Source organism: Chlorocebus sabaeus, chromosome 14, assembly GCF_047675955.1.
Source record: "Chlorocebus sabaeus isolate Y175 chromosome 14, mChlSab1.0.hap1, whole genome shotgun sequence".
Taxonomy (NCBI): Eukaryota; Metazoa; Chordata; class Mammalia; order Primates; family Cercopithecidae; genus Chlorocebus; species Chlorocebus sabaeus.
The window spans coordinates 77931887-77950067 of NC_132917.1; the positions used below are offsets into that span (position 1 = coordinate 77931887).

The 18181-nt window shown below is 35.0% G+C and overlaps 1 long non-coding RNA gene and 1 pseudogene across 1 annotated transcript in view; both read right to left on the bottom strand.

Moving 5' to 3' along the window:
* The window catches only part of LOC119627282 (uncharacterized), a 556990-nt gene that overhangs the window by 272566 nt on the left and 266243 nt on the right, over positions 1-18181 (bottom strand). The gene's annotated exons all lie outside the window — the stretch shown is intronic.
* On the bottom strand, positions 4922-6185 carry LOC103219994 (phosphoserine aminotransferase pseudogene; annotated as a pseudogene).

Here is an 18181-nt window from a genome sequence, read left to right on the forward strand (position 1 = left end):
GAAAACTTTGTAAGAAAACATTATATTAAAAATGTGCATAATAATATTTTAGGAGGAAATGTATGAAGTCAGAAAGTTACTCTGAAATGTATTTTTATTAAAACAAAGAAGCAAGATTGATTGATGGATATGTAGTGGTATCGATAAATAGACAGATATGTGATAAAGTATATGTAGTAAAAATATAATTGTAGAATATAAATTATACAGTGTATGCTCTTACACACCAATGGAATTAAACTAGAAAAATTCCAAAATACATACAGACTAAACAACACACTTCTAAATAATGCATAGACCAAAGATGAAATCTCAAGAGAATTTTTTTTAATTCTTTAAAGTAAGTTAAAACAGAAGTATGACATTAAATTTGTGGAATGCAGTGAAAGCAAACAGGAATCTATAATGTTATAAAACTTGCAGAGCAAGGTACAATCACATGGAGGGGGGTGGGATTCGAGGGGGAAATTACAAAAGGAGAGAGGAAAATTTATTTTTTCTTATCCTTATATTGAGGGAGTGCTGGTAGAATCTCCAAAGCACATTCTTTTGAGTATTAGCTTCCTAGATAATGTTATTAAGATGTCACCTGGGTCCAGGCTTTGCCTGTTACTATCTTTGGGATGAGTCAGCCTAATATAGAAAGCCTGTTTTCCTTTTTTTTAAGTTTATTTTTCTTTCTTTCTTTCCTGCCTCAACACCATTACCAAATTAGACTTATTCCAGGCATTTAAGGTTAGCACAACATTGAAAATTTGATTAATGTAATCCATTACATCAACAGAGTGAAAAAGAAACATCACATGATCATATCAACAGAACCAGAAAAAGCACTTAACAAAATTCAAAACCAATTTCTGATAAAAACAATTAGCAAATTATAAATAGAGAGTGAATTCCTCAAGTTGATAAGCACATTTATGGGAAAAAAAAACACAGTTAACATTATAATTAATTGTGAGAAACTAAAATATTTCTCCCTAAACTCAGAAACATGACAAGGATGTTCTCTCACCACTTATTCTCAACATATAATTAAAGTCTTAGTTAACAATTAGAAAAGAAAAGAAATTAAATGAATACTGATTCAAAAAGAAGAAATAATGCTGTCTTTGCAGATGAATGATTATCTCTGTAGAAAATCTTAAAGAATTGAAAAAAATTGCAAAACTATGAAGCAATTATAGTAAGTCGCAGAATACAAGGTTAATGTACTAAAAAGAAAAGTCAATCACTTTTCTATATACCAGTAATAAACAAGTAGAACTTGAAATTCAAAACAAAATGCCATTTACACTGGCACCCTAAGAAACAAAAGACTTGTAAATCTGACAAAAGACGTACAAGATCTATATAAAGAAAACTCCAAAATTCTGATGAAAGAAATCAAAGAAGAAATACTTAGAGAGGTATTTCAAGTTCATGAATAAAGATTCAATATCACCAAGATATCAGTTCATCCCATTTTAATCTGTAGATTTAACTAAATTCCAACCAAAGTTTTAGCAAATTATTTTGTGGATATTGGCAAAACTAATTTTGAAGTTTATATGGAAAAGGAAAAGACCCAAATTAGCCAATATAATATTGCACGAGATGGAAAAAGTTAAAGGACTGACATTACCTGTCTTCAAGACTTAATATAAGACTATAGCAGTGAAGACAGTGTTGGTACTGGTAAAATAGTAGACATATATATTAATGGAATGGAAGAGTAAGCCCAGAAATAGACCAACATTAATTTAGTTAACCAATCTTTGACAAGGAACAAAGGAAATGCAATGGATAAAAGGTGTTCTTCTTTACAAATGATCCGGGGATAAATGAACAGCCATATGGAAAAAATAGAAAAGAGAAGAGAATAGAGAAGAGAAGAGAAGAGAAGAGAAGAGAAGAGAAGAGAAGAGAAGAGAAGAGAAGAGAAGAGAAGAGAAGAGGGAAGGGAAGGGAAGGGAAGGGAAGGGAAGGGAAATGGAGGGGAGGGGAAGGGAGGAGAGGGGAGGAGAGGACAAGAGAGGAGGGGGAGGAGAGGAGAGGAGAGAGAAGAGAGAAGAGAAGAAGGAAGGAAGGAAGGAGAGAGAAAGAAAAGAGAAAGAGGGAGGGAGGAAGGAAGGAAGGCGGGGGAAAGAAAAGAAAAAGCTGGGTGCAGTGGCTCACACTTGTAATCCCAGTGCTTTGGGAGACCGAGGCAGGCAGATCATGAGGTCAGGATATCAAGACCGTCCTGGCTAACACAGTGAAACCCCATCTCTACTAAAAATACAAAAAAATTAGCCAGGCATGGTGACAGGTGCCTGTAGTTCCAGTTTTCAGGAGACTGAGGCAGGAGAATGGCATGAACCCAGAGGGCAGAGCTTGCAGTGAGCCGAGATTGTGCCACTGCACTCCAGTCTAGGCGACAGAGTGAGACTCCAGTTGAAAAAAAAAAAAAAGAAGGAAAGAAAAAAAGAAAAGAAAGAGAAAGAGAGGAAAGACATAAACTGGACCTTATACGCTTCCCAAAAATTAACTCAAAATTAACCATAGACCTAATTCTAAAATACAAAATTATACAAATACTTGAAGATAACACAAAAGAATGGGTACAGAGATGTCTTTCCAGATATAACTCCAAAAGCACAATCCATGGAATAAATTATCAATAAGCTGAAATTCATTAAAATTAAAATCTTCTTCTTTATGAAAGACACTGCTAAGGAAATGAGAAGATAAGCCACAAACTCAAAGAAAATATTTGCAAAAGATATATGTCATAAAGGATTGTTATCCCAAATACATACAGAACCTTCCAATAGCAACAACTGAATTTAAAAAATGCACAAAATACCTGAACAGACACTTCACCGGAAAATACATACAGAGGAAAAGCAAGCATACGAAAAGATGCTCCACATCCTATGTCATCAGGGAAATGCAATTTAAAACAAGAATGAGATTCACTACACGTATATTAGAACAAACACAATCCAAAGCACTAATGACAACCAATCGTGTTAAGGATGTAGAGCAATATGAACTCTCATTAATTGCTAGTGGGAATATAGAATGGTTCTTGTTTTAAGAACCATTTGTTCTTAAATGGTGGACAGAAAGCAAGCAAGATATTTTTGTGTCTCTTCTTATAAGGGTACTAATCCCATCATGAGGGTTCTACCCTTAAGTGATCATCTAAACATAATTATCTATCAAAAGCCCCACCTCTAAATACCATCACATTGGGGGTTAGCCCTTCAGTGTATGAATTTTGGGGGGACAAAGTTGAGTCCATAGCAGCTACTTGAGAAGACATTTGGCATTTCCCTAAGCATGTGGTTGTTACAATCCAACAATTGTGCTTTTTGGTATTTATCCAAATGATTTAAAAACTTATTTCCACACAAAATCCTGCACAAAGATGTTTATAACAGTTTTATACACAATTGCCAAAACTTTGAAGTAATCAAAATGTCCTTCAAGATGAATGAACAAATAAACTGTGGCTCATCCAGATAAAGGAATATTCTTCAGTACTGAAAAGAAGTGAACTCTCAAGCCAATGTAAAGACTTAGAGCAAACTTAAATGAATAATACTAAGTGAAAGAAAGCCATTTGAAAATGCTGCATACTGCATTATTCCAACTATATGATATTCTGGAAACCCCAGCATTATTTTGCCTATGGTTTTCTCTTTTCTCTTTTCTCTTCCTCCCTCCCTACCACTTCTCCATTCAAATCTAGAGACAAAACACCATCTCTCCCATGAGGGACTTCTCAGAATTCTGGTCTTAGGTTTTCAGATATTTCATTTTTGAACTCACTTTTGTGTTATCTTTAGGCACGACTTCCAGGAAGGAGAAAAACAGGGGCCTATTATTTTTTATGCCATGTCTTCAGGAAATGAAAGTTTCTAAATTTGGTTTATTTTTAATGCTATTTAAATAAATTTTATATTGTCAATTTAATACCATCTACTACCAGATTGCTCCTCCTCATTTGAAAATTTTGCCCAGAACCAAATTTGTTACACTGTTCTTATTTTTTTAAGATGTTTTAGGACTTTAATGCTCTTTACATATTCAACATAAAATACTGACAATAGATAAACAATAGACTTTTCAGCAAAGTATCACTCTCGTCGTCAAACATTACAAAGAAAACAGTCAAGAGAACAAAGGATAAGGTAATTTAACAGAAATGCTTAGTTTAATGGCATAATTGAAAAACAACCAACCAATCAACTTTCTCTTCTACTTATGGAAAGAACAGTAAAAATAAATCAAGAACTTCTAGATCTTATTCATAAAACAGCTTGAAAAGAGGAAGGGGAAGACTGGGGAGGGGGTGAAACTGTTGCTAATGGAATAATGCACAAGGTCAAGGATTTAATAAATTCTAAAAGTGTCTACATGTATCACTGATAACCATATTATTAGAAATATAAATGTATAGAAATATAAAGTATATGGTATTAAAAACAGATCTTGCTAATATAAACATATATAAAGTATGTCACTTCTCTTGTAATAACAGTTTAAAGATCTATCTACAGTTTACCCTTTGCCTGGTACTCTTAAACCACTCCTCCAATGGTCAATATTGACCTTGAATCAACAGCTGCTGAACCAAGGAGACCCCACAGATGTCTAGATTCAGCACCTAGGGAGCCCCACCTACACTCTATGCTGGGTGTTCCCATGACTTCAGAAATAATTAATTGCAATTTGCATTATTAAGTCCACAGGCAAGTTTGAAATCTAACTAGAAATAGTAGCAGCAAAGGCAAAACAATTAGGAATTTGTTAGAAAAGCAACAGGATTTCTTAAAATGCTTCCAGTTCAAGTTAGAATTAAGGTGAACATTATGTCCCACCAGCTTTACAGAGCCGTAGATGTTTTGCTGTTGTTCTTTCAAGAAAGGAGAGACTACAATAAACATGTTCATTTGAGAAAAATACTGTGTTTGTTAACTTTTTGTAGCCATCCCCAAGTTACTTTAAACTTTGTATGTTGTTCAAGAACAGAGTTTATCCTGGTTAGGATGTGTTCATAGCTGATGCATCTCCCAAAAATTTTTCATGAAGGCGGCCAGTTTCTGAACATCTTCAATCATGACAGCATTATACTGAGAGACCTGGATGCCTCCCACAGACCTATGCCTTTTCAAGGACAACGTATTGAGTACAAGAGCTTTCTCAACAAATCTTTTTTCTAGAGCATCATCTCCTTTGACATTGCCAATGCAGAAAGGAATACTCATCTTGCTTCTACTTGGGGGCTCCACTGGACATACGTAGAATCCTTGAGAATTATCAATAATCTCATAAATCATTTGAGATTTGAGATTTGATGGAGCTAAGTTTCTCCATGGCCGCGGCACCTCCACTGTTTTTAATCCACTCCGGGACCAAGCCCATGAGGTAGATGCCGAAACATAGAGGCCTGTTGTACAAGGAGCTGTTTCCAGCCTGCACCTTGTATTCCAGGACCGAGGGGCACTCTGGGAGGTCAAACCCCAGCAAGTCATCAGGGACAATCACCACGGTGACTGCAGCAGAGCCAACATTCTTCTGGGCACCAGCAAAAATCACATCAAACTTGGAAACATCCACTGACTTGGACAGGAAGTTTGAGGACTTGTCACAAACCAGTACTGCTCCCTTGATATTGGGTATAAAATCAAACTCCACACCATGCACCATCTCATTTGCTCAATAGTACACGTAGGAGGCAGCCGGGTTGAGGTTCCAGGTGCTTGGATCTGGAATTTTTGTATAACTCCCAAGTTTAGGGTGAACAATATTTATAGTCCCAAACTTCTTGGCTTCTGCAGGCTTAGGTGACCAAGCTCTTGTCACCACATAGTCCACACACCTTCCTGCTTTCAAGCCAGTCAGGTTTAAGGGGACAGCACTGAACTGGCCAGACCCATCTCCTTGCACAAAAATCACCTTATAGTTGTCTGGAACGGCTAGCAATTCCCGCACAAGATTCTCTGTATTGTTAATAATCTTGGCAAAATCTGATGACCTGTGACTCATTTCAAGAACACTAATGCCAACTCCTTTGTAGTCTAATAATTCCTTTTGTATCTCTAACAACACTGAGTGCGGCAGCTTGGTGGGACCAGGCCCAAAGTTGACCACCTGCCTCCGGGAGTCCATGGTGCGTCGGCGAGGGCGGCGAGTCAGCCAAGGAGGACCCAACACGTGAATGGCTTGTGTTTCCGGCCGCTGCGGTGAGAGTCTACACTGCTCTTATTTTTTCAATTTCAGATATTTACCAACAGTGCTTCTCCAAGTGTTGGACAAATAGAATTTATTTGAACTTACAGATTTTGATATGCTTGTTTACAACCATCTTTTCACTTTGAATGTCATTCTAGTTTATGGCGGAAGTATGAAATGAAAAGTATTCTTAAAAATGTTTTATTGGCTCATGCCTGTAATCCCAGTACTCTGAGAGGCCGAGGTGGGCAAATCATTTGAGGTCAGGAGTCCGAGGCCTGACCAACAGGGTGAAACCCTGTCTCTACTTAAAAAAAAAAAATAGCCGAGCGTGGTGGTGCATGCGTGTAGTCCCAGTTACTGGGGAGGCTGAGGCAGGAGAATTGCTGGAACCTGGGAAGCGGAGGTTACAGTGAGCCGAGATGGTTCCACTGCACTCCAGCCTAGGTGACAGGGCGAGACTCCGTCGCAAAACAAAAAAAAAAACAAAAAACAAAACAAAACAAAACAAACCACGTTTTATTAATACCACCTGCAAAATACACTTCTCATTCTGTTTTTTGTGTGATATGCATTTTTAGTTATCAAAATTTTATGAATTATATATGCAAAGATTGTGGTCTTCTTGTGTAGAAACCTAATGATCGTGTGACTTTGTTCAGAACTGTTGCTGACTGTTATGTATCATCATATCTCTCTGATAACAAAACACTTCTAGATTTCCCAAGGACTTTATTACTTACATATATACAGTGATAGTGACAGGAGCATCTACTTCATTGGCAATTGTGAAGATTAAAAGGGATATTAGATTTAAAGTATACAACACTGTGTGCACGGGCTTAAAAATTAGTTATTTTTATCAGCATTTAACATTGCATTTTAAATTTGTTTTTCTTTAAAGTTAATAGAGAGATTTTATTGATCATAGAGAAAAACATGGTTTTCATATAGCTCCATATTAGGTTCAAATTATTGTGTATCCCTGCATTGTTTGCCTTTTCTACATTGAATACAAGATAAACTGTAAATAAGGAGTTTGAATAAACTCTTTTTGAATACTGCCCAACATTTTTAATATTCTCTGTAATTTTCTAGAATCTACTTTCAAAATCATATTTAAAATTGCAGTTTCAGAATGAAAAATTCTACTCTCTTTCATGTTAAAAACAGTAGTGTCAATTAAAGCTCTATGTGGATTACAGACAAGTATGAAAAATATTAGGTGATGACAGGCATAGTTTAAGAAGCTTTCTATAATGCAGTATTGTTATACATTTTATTTTTTACCATTAACAATTAAAGTTTACCCTTTTTCCCAGGAATGGCTTAATCAAATACATCAAGTCATGCTTCTGACAGATTCAATCCCACTAAAATATTTCATTTTTTAAGAGTCAGAAAGAAATATGTTTGTTCTTATAAAGAAGAATAAAACAAATATTAGCAAAATGTATCATAAACAAGGAAGGTCAGATATGATCCCTGCCAACTCCACTAAAATCCCTCACACAAACGACACATTGATTTTCACAGAGGATTGACAGTCAAGTGGGTCAACATTATATTCACATTTATTGTACTGATGTCAGAGTTGCAAACCAAGATAAGATTGCAAAAACAATTTTTTAAAGTGGCATATTTTATTCCATCTAAATATTTGTACACACACACAATACACACACACAATATTTATGTATTTTTTCCCCCTCTGGTGATTTCTCATGGCCAAATTCTCTTCAATCTGGTGCCCTTCCGGCATTCTTAGACCTCCACAACTCTTAAAGGCCGTTGCATATGACTAGGAGCAAGGGACTAGATCACTGGCCAAACAGATGGTGAGGAATAGTTAATTGGCCCACTTGAGAAGATGATGAGTTACTCAGACTATGGCTTTGTCAAGGGAAATGAAAAATAGATTACATCTGTTTTAACAATTAAATGATTTCTCAATTGCTTATTTCAAATAATATAATAAATAAAGGTTTTTGAAGATACTAAGAAGCTTACATATATTAATCTCTTAATTCTGATGATGGTTTTATGGGGATACCAATACTGGTATTCTTATTTTATAGATGAGAAATCTGAGACACTGAAAAATTAAGAAAGTCACCCAGGATCACTCAGAATACGAGGAAAGCCAAGAATCAAAACTAAGCAGATTTTCTCCAAAGTCATTAGATAACTACATTATGTCTCTGCTTTGAGTTCTAGAATGTTTCCAAATATATTTGTAATTATAAAAGTAAAATATGGTCACTGAACACAATTTGGAAAACATAGAATGGTAAAAAACAGACAACCAACTGTAACCCTCCCACCTAAAGGGAAGCATTTCAAACTGTTAGTAGGTTTAACAGGGTTGCAATAATTTCTATACATTCTGCATTTTGATGTGTTTTCTTTCTTTAAAAATAAAACATGGTTTTCTTCAAACATTATATTGTAAGCATTTGACTTTAGTGATAGCTCTAATAGGTTAAGAGCATACTGGTCATTAACTTTTTTTTTTTTTTTAACGAGAAAACCAGAACAACCTAAATATCAATGGATTTTCTAGGAACAATCAAAGAATTGAGATAGTAGAGTAAACTGGTACCCTGAAATCTGGAGACACTGCCCGAAAAATCACCGATCTCACAAGAAACAGATCAGCTTACCTGGAATAGAAGATGCTGAAGCCATGACCTGATAGAAGCACCTAAAGAGTAATTTTAACAAATGGCTGGAAGTGGAGTGCAAAATAGCATGAGGAATAAACTCCTGAGGTTCGCAGTCTTTGAAGTCCCTAACATGTTGATGGGTTTTACCTCCAGTAAGTTCTTATGGTAAAGAATCAAGAAATTCCCTGGTGCTTCTGGCCTGGGGAGCAGTAGAGAAACCAACTTGAAATATACCCAGATCACTCTCCATAACAAAAACCTGGCTGGCAGGTAGGAGAAAAGACCTTATCAGATCATTATCACACCTGGGAATAGGACAATTATCTAACGAAGCATCCTCTGGCCTTTCTGTCTCACCAGCTGGAGAAAGAAACACTTGTGAAGGTCACCGCCAAGAGATGCAAGGTCACTAAAAGATTGATTTAATTATAATATTATAGAAAGCTTCCTTTCCCCCATAAAACCACCAAATCAACAAGGTTTTAGTTTAATAACTGTGGATTACAGTTTAAATAGCTGCAAGTCTCAGGTTTTAAGAAGTTTCTAGGAGAACACAAAAGCAACAGAGGAAAGAAAGTAGATGCTAGCGGAATTTGAAACTCCTGACACCTACAGCTATAACAAAGATTAAACACAACACAACTCACAGTCAAATTAACAGAAAGCCTCACAGTAAAGGTGTGTTTGCATCATTTCCTATTATCTGATACAAATATGCTCAACTTTCAACAAAAAAATTGTGAGACATTAAAAAAGTCAGGAAATGACAGTCTGAAGAGACAAAGCAAGCATCTGAATATGACTCAGAAGTAACACTGAAATTATCAGACACACATATGTAGGGATATTTATAATGGCCAAGATGTTACAGGTAGAATTAGACAACATTCAAGGATAGATGGGTAATATAAGCAGAGAGATGGAAACTGAAAAAGGATCAGAAGAAAATGCTTGAAATAAAAAACTAATAACAATTAAAAATATATTTGATGGACTCATCAGCAGACTGAATATGGCTGAGGAAATAATTAGTGAGCTTGAGGATCCTTCAGTACAAATTCAAACTAAAATGCAAAGAGAAAATAAGATAAAGAAGCTGATTTCGAGATGCTGAACTCAAATGATCCTCCTCCTTCAGCCTCCCAAAGTGCTTAAATTATAGGTGTGAGCAACCATGTTTGGCCTTTTTTTTTCTTTTTTTTCTTTTTCTAATCTTGGTAAATCGAAATGGTGTAACATGGTGGTATAATCACCACTGTTTTAAATTTTATTTTATGGATTACTAACACCATTACTGATATATAGTGATTATTTTTTGTTCTAAGTCTTTAACTGTATTAAATTCATTTAATTTCCTTATCTGTATTAACTCATTTATTTCTCATATAGCTCTGAAGTAAGTACTATTAATATGTTCATTTGTGGATAAAGTAATAGTCACAAAAAGTGATTAAATAGCTTTGTCCTCACAACAGGGACCATTAGAGTTGACATTTATTTGAACGTGACCATTATTATTATAGAGTTCATACCATTAACCTCAATTTTTGAGTACTTCTCTGCTTGAGATGAAACATATTATTTTGTGTAGTCATTCCTGATTGAAATGTGTTTTCATGCTTTAGTTCTTTATTGCAGCATAGAATTTTTTAATTAAAAAAACTAAATCTGGGAAATACTTGAATATGACATGAATACATAAATTTATCATGAATGATTGAATGTGGCAGTCATTATTTACAAAGTCTTTTTATTCAAAGCTATTTATGGAATTTTATGATAAATAACATTTTGATTTTTATAGATAAATCTACCTTTCATTTAGTTGATTTTCTGACTTTGATATTCAGCTTTGAAAAGATGATCTCCTGTAGTCCCAGCCACTTGGGAAGCCAAAGTGGAAGATCTCTTGACCTAGGAATTTGAGTCCAACCTGGGCAACATAGTGAGACTCATCTCAAAACAAAACAAAACAAAACAAGGTGATCCCCATCTCCATTACGATATAATTAAAACAAGATGTTTCTTAACAGGCAAGTACTCTTTATCCACAAGCTTCTTCTTAGTGTTTCTTCACTTCATTTTAACTGTGTATTCTGAACGTCATGAATTATTTTGTTGATATTGTATAAAGTTCTCCAAAGAAACAAAACTATTAGTATATAGATATAGAAGATTTGTTACGGAAATTAACTCACACAATTATAGAGGCTGGCAAGTCCCACAATCTGTCACATGGATGCTAGAAACTAGTGAAAACTAGTGAACTAGGAAAGCAAATGTAATTCAGTCCAAAGCTGAAGACCTGAAAACATGGCGGGGGTGGGGAGAACTCCTGTAAGTTTTCCTGCCCTGGAGTCTAAAGGCTTGAGATCCAGGATTTCTATTGCCTGAGGGGAAGATATGTGTCCCAACTCAAGGAAAGATGCAGATAATTTGTCCTTCTTCAACCTTTTTGTTCTATGCAGGGCCCCAATTACTTGGACAATGCCTGGCCACACTGGGAAGAGTAAATCTTCTTTACTGATCCGAATGGCAATTTCTTTCAGAAAGACATGCCCAGAAGTATTTTTAGCCAGTTATCTGAGCATCCCTTAGCCCCATCAGGTTGACAAATAAAATTAATCTTCTCAGATATATACTAAGACAATGTGCCATCTTATAGTCTAATTATGTCATTTTAGTGGACTTTCATTGTGAACACTTGTTCTTTTGATAAGTATAACTTATTTATTCCAGCTCTTATTTTTCACTCTGAACTAATCAAGCTCATAGAAACCACAATTCCTAGTACGTGCCATTGGTAATTATTAGTGAGCATGTGAGTATCTGGAGCTATCTGTGTCATTGTACTTTTGAGTGCCCAATGCTCTGAAACATCATTTATGCATTTATTTAACACATATTACTTGGGTCTTTACTATGTGCTAAGAAGGTGAGCAAATTTTCTGTAAATGGACAGACAGTAAATATTTTAGACTTTGTGGACCACACACATTTTGTTTTTTGTAGTATCCTCCCCCTTGTCTTCCTCCTCCTACTTCTTCTTCCCCCAATTTTTCTACAACCCTTTGAAAAAGTGAGAACTGTTATTAGTTCCAAAGCCATACATAGGCCATTTGTTGATTCCTGTTAGTATCAGAGTTTCAGTGGTGGGTGATGACTGATGCTGATAATGTCTACACATTGACAGAACTCACAAAATTTACACCTGATTGAAAAGGATTCCAAAGGAATACAGGCCACTATAATGCAACCTATGAATTGGGAGATTCAGAGAAGACCATTCAGTAATATTGAACTGAGACCCAAAGTGCACCTGTGAATTACTATCTTGTCCTATTAGTGTTAAATTTGCAGTCTCTTGAAAACCGTAGATCTTAGGAAGACAGGGTCATTGTGAACCTTCACCACTGTATCTTCAGATCCTAGCTCTATGCCATTAAGGAATATATAAATAGTTGCTGAATAGATAAAGATCAGAGTTTGAACAAAACTAGGGTGGAAAAGATACGTCTCAGGGTCCCTTCACATTTCTAACTTGAATGCAAGGTAGACAGCAGCTTGCTCTTTTGGTTGGTAGAGAACCTATCTGAGATTGTGTGGGAAGTTTGATCACTATCATTTTGTTGGCGTGCACTCTATTTCATAAGGTGAAGTAGGGATAAGCTTAAGGTGAAGACTGGGTAGTGATTTACCAATCAACTGTCACTTTTTAATTAATTGGAAAGTTCTTTGAGATTCTGACAAGAGGCTGTCATTCTCACCTTTCATGGGTTATTTTAAAATTTTATCCATGTCTATGCCTTTCTAAGTATTTTAGGGAGAGGTGAAAAATTCACCATGTGAGTTTTGTAGGTAAATCAGAAATGGAAACACAGATTTTAGAGGCAAATAGGTCTTTATCCCAGATTTAATGTATATACCTCACATCTTTAATGAAGGATAAAGTGGAAAGTGGTATTCACATGACGCATGGGGTTTACCCGGGTTTGGCAAAGTTAGAAAGTAGGTAACTCGACTTTAAGTGCTTTCTGTCTTGGGGTTCCTCTGCCTTAATCTTTATGGGTGACTAAGTTTTTACTCCTGATTTCATAGATGTTCAAGTTTTTTTTTTAAGTGTAGGTATATTTTATTTTTAGGTAAAATTTAAAACTTAGAAGTCTTCATCATCCTCACTAGAACCTCATACTGAACTACTGAGACTGTACCTCGATAATAGATCTCCATTCCTTTTGCTGTGACTTTTGTCTAAAATACCATCTCTGATCCCTATGACTGTTATAATAGCTTTATGACTATTGTACTTCCATCCGTGTTTTTCCACTACGGTTTTCTTGTGATTTGCATCCTGGGTTATAATTCAGAAATTCAAATCTGATCATGCTAGGAACTTACTTAAAACCCTTCAGTAACGTTCCATAGCTGAGAAGGCTTTTCTTAGCATAAACTGTCCAAAAGTAGCAGTTGGAGCTAACTGCTGCCTACTGGCCTAGCTGCATCGTAAACCAGAAACTTTAGCTTTTCATATCAACTAGATTGGCCTTATTTCTATACCAGAAGTCATATAGTCCTTTCCCACCTCCAAGCTCTCAAAAATCCTGAAAGCCATACTTTCATAATACTTCCTAAGCACTGAGTTACTTAATCTCCATTTTCAAGCCCATATGAAACGTCTTTTTATCCAGGGAGATGCTCATGATTCTCTTGCATTTGTTAGATTTCTCCATTGACCAGGACTTGTAGAGCCCCGTTACTCTCTTCCTTAATAATTGTCAGAAATATAAAAATAGAGAGCTCAACTTGAAGCTAAAGAAGAGAGAAAGAAGAAAACTGTTGGAGATATGTTAATAATTACAATTAGCAAGCAAAAATATCTTTTAAAATTACTTTAGGAAATTGGAATTAAGGAATGGGTAAGACTACTTGTGTCGTGTGTTTATTTGTGTATGCATGTGCTTTTACATTTAAAAAATACCTTACATGTAGTTTTCCCAATTACCGTCTATTACTTTTAGAATCAAAGGACGGTAGTTGTTTTTGTCTCATCAATCAGAAGGTATGCTTAAAGAGTTCAGAAACTGTTATTTTTATTCTAAGGACACTTGTAATTTTAGCAGTGTTTTGAACTGTTGTCATTTTTATATACTTGGTAAATATAATGAAGAAAGAAACTAAAAAGAAGTATTTAATAAATAAATAAATTTAATGCCTTTGCCATACTCTCATGTGGCTTAATTAAAATTTATTTTTCTTCTTCTTTTTTTTTTTTTTTTTTTAGTTCTGTAGGGCCTTGCTTTTCTAGATAAAAATAGAGTGATAAATTCACCCACCAAATTTTCTAAAGCTGTTTCTCCTCAAGTAACATGCCTTTAAATAGGTTTATTTTCAAGACAAGGCCTTAAGAAGTGGGAAACCAGGGTAGTGGTGAAATAGCAGGAACAACATTTTATGTGTAAGAGTCAATTTTAATACTCTGTTCATACTATATAGAGATTATCTTGTTCTAATACAATATGTATCAAAACCCAGTGTCAGATTCTTAGACTCCAAGGAGCAGAATTGACTCTACATGATTTTAAATTTCAAGCAGCATTTCTGAGATTGAAAAAAAAAAATCTCTCAGTAGATATTTCTTCTCTATAATTCTTTAATTATATTGAAGGAATATTCTCAAAATACACTATCTACCCAGTTTTAAAAAATAAAACATTTCTCTAACTAGGAAAGTAGTGTCACTAGAGACTTCAATAATCTGTCTGAAGTACATATAGCAACATCTGGACTATTTGCAATCTATTAGCCCTGGATCCAAAATAGCTTTTCTATTCCTAAGTAATCACTTCTGTGCATTTCCTTACAGCTCTGAGGATTATACTGAAAAACAACTGCCAATTTTTTTAAGCAAATAAATTTAAATAATCATGGAGAATGAATTTCTCTTCAATCCAGCTAATTTTCTCCTCCTACTGCTGCTGCCATGGTCATTTTTACTAGATAATGTAGATATGGGTGTAATATCATGAACTAAAAAGTGGACATAATTGCAGATTTTGGGCAAAAATGTGTTTGGGTTGGGGTGATGTTAACAAACAACGTGATATTCTCATGTTTTCAGTCTTGAGAAGTCAAATGTCTCCGTAGGATACGATGTTAAGGTAACGTTTTCCTGTAAAGAAACAAAAATGTTAATGTCTATAATTGTATTGGTAGAAAGTATATTTCAGATGTTATGTAAAATTAATTTTTAGAAACCAATTTATACTTATTGTAACTATATTATACAGAGAACTAAGCTAAGGCAAGTGTTTGAAAGGGGAAGAAAAGTGTTTATTTAAATATACTTTTTTCTGTTTTGTTTTGTTCTGGTTTTGGTGTGTTTGCCAAAGTTCTGTGTTAATGGAACAATCTGAAAAAAATATGTCAAAGGGTCGATGAAGTAAAAAGTAGCATATTTAATTTATATTTGAATTTAAACCTATGGCTTTTAAACTTAGGGAAATCACAGACCTTTCCGATGATCTAAAGAAAAACATAAATATTATCCATAGGAAAAAATGCAAATGCAAATAAAAACAGCATATATAAATTTCTACTACAACCTTTTAACTTCCCTTGATCCTCCCTTCCACAACACCTCCCACCCCTGTCCTTCCACCTAGGCCAAGGATTCTGGTGAACCTTGCCTTAGAGCATGATCCCCTCCATGACTCCAGGTAGCAAGTGTTATTGGCATATAAATTATATTATGCAGAGAAATAACAATAAGGCTAAAAGTATATACACAGCAGAATTAGATTAAGAAGAGTGAAAACATCCTGAAACCAACATCTGTACTGTTTAATTAAAGATGATTTTTGGAGGTTGCTGGGGCTGGGGGATGGAGAAAATGGGAGACACTGGTCCAAGGATACAGAGTGAAATTTTAAAATGAGATGATTTTTCATTTCCATCTTTAAACTCTTCATTAAAAAGTTAAAATCCAAAATAAATGCATATAATTTTATTTCTCACTTAATTAAAATAGACCCAACTTGTGAAGTTTATTTTTTTAATGTATGGTTGAAAATGGCTCTTCTTCCTAGTACTTATTTTTGGTAATAGAAACACTAGACTGTGAATTCCTTTGGCATAAGAACAATGTCTCATTTTCTTCTTCATATTTAGCACCTTGTAAAGGATCCACCATACTTTACAAGGGAAGTAAATATTTGTGAAGGGAGGGACCAATGGAGAAACAAAAATAGAAGAAATGAAGAACTTTAAGAAGTGAATAGGAAACAAACAAAGGAATGAATAAAGGACTGAAAAAATAAAATAAAAAGCAGCAGTATAGCCAATTACCAACTTATTTATCAATGTACCACAAAGATCTCCCTCTTTCTGGCTTTGAATTCTTCCTACTGAAACGACAACTTTCTTAGTAGTATAAATATGTGAAAAAGTTGCAGAAAAAATAAGATTTTATGCTAAAGAGAGTTTCCTCAAACTCAGTCAGGCTCTGTTAGACTCTTTATGGTACTGTGAATAAGGCATGATACTTTGGGCACTGGAAAAAACATATTGAAAATGCCCCAGTTTGTGCTTCCCTGTCTCTCTCCCTTCTGTCTGCTACTTTCGTAATTTCCCATATTCAAACCCTTCACTTCAATATTCTAAAATCATCTCTTTCTGCTCATCAGTCCATTAACTTTACTCTCCCTTTCCTTCACAGTTGATCCTTATTTATCATTGAAATGGACCTTCTCACCTACATTACTGGTGATTGAGTCATAAAAAGATAAAGCATTTGCACTGTAAAAAAAATGCTGCTAAATCAAAGGGTTTTAATTCTAGCAAAGAGATGATGTGTAACTGTGTGGCATCTATAATCTTTTATTGAGAAATATTTTCCCAATAGTCCAATGTTCCTAAAAATCACATAGTTCAACCTATCCTTTCTTTGCTTTTGCACTTGACTTTGTTTTCACTAGTCTGCGTCTGTAGTAAAAGGAAGCAGTAACAGTTGGGAGGCTCTAAGGAATCCCATCAGGCTTCAAGGAGTACTGAGAAAGATTAAGTTCCCCTACTGCAATTTCTAGATTTAGATTGTCTTATGTGACAGACCATCTTGCTGCCAAGATGATATGCTGCCAGTTGATAATGGGTACCACTTACATATAGATTAATCTAATGAAAAAAGAAGGGGTTAACTGCCAGAAAAATCCAGATTTGAATTCTAGAACTACTTCATCCAGGTTTAGTGGCTTTTCTAACTTTTCTGAACCCTTGAAATGTTCTGATAGTAATAATAACTAAAAAGCCTTGTAAAGATTTAATGAGACTGATTAGGTAAAGCACAGTGTGACATATACACATTCTAAGTGCCCAGAAAATGTGGATTTCCATCTCTTTTCCAACTTACTTTTATTAATCTTGTGTTACTAGGAGGGAAAGGACATGGTTTAATTGTTAAAGTCAGATAAATATATGATAATAAATACATAAGTATAGGTAATAAATACATGTTAAAATATAGGACTGTATTGTTAGAATTTGTCTTACTCCCAATAACATCATTTTTCAAGTATTTGTGACATGTTCTTGAATGTCATTTGACTACCTGACTTTAATAGCCATGTAGTATTTCGTTTTAGCAAAAACCATAAATAAAATTTTTAATTCTGTATTTTTTCTATTTTTGTTTTACTTACTCAGTCTTACTATTAAAGAAACAATGAACTAAAATAATATATGTAAAATTTTGTATCTAACATGACACTTGATATGGTTTGGCTCTATGTCCCCACCCAACTTTCTCCTTGACTTATAATAATCCCCATATGTCATGGGAGGGACCCTGCGAGAGTTAATTGAATCATGGGGGTAGGTTTTTCCCATGCTGTTCTTATGACAGTGAATAAGTCTTGTGAGATCTGATGGTTTTATAAAGGGGAGTTCCCCTGCACACGCTCTCTTGCCTGTCACCATATAAGACATGAGTTTGCTCCTCCTTCACTTTCTGCCATAATTATGAGGCCTCCTCAGCCATGTGGAACTGTGAGTCAATTCAACCTCCTTCCTTTAGAAATTACCCAGTCTTGGGTAAGTCTGTATTAGCAGCCTGAGAATAGGCTAATACAGTAAATGGGTACTAGGTAGTGAGGTGCTGCTGTAGAGATACCTGAAAATATGGAAACACCTTTGGAATTGGGTAACAGGCAGAAGCTGGAACAGTTTGGAATGCTCAGAAGAAAACAGGAAGATGTGGAAAAGTTTAGGACTTCCTAGAGATTTGGAGAACTCAGAAGACAGGAAGATGTGGGAAAATG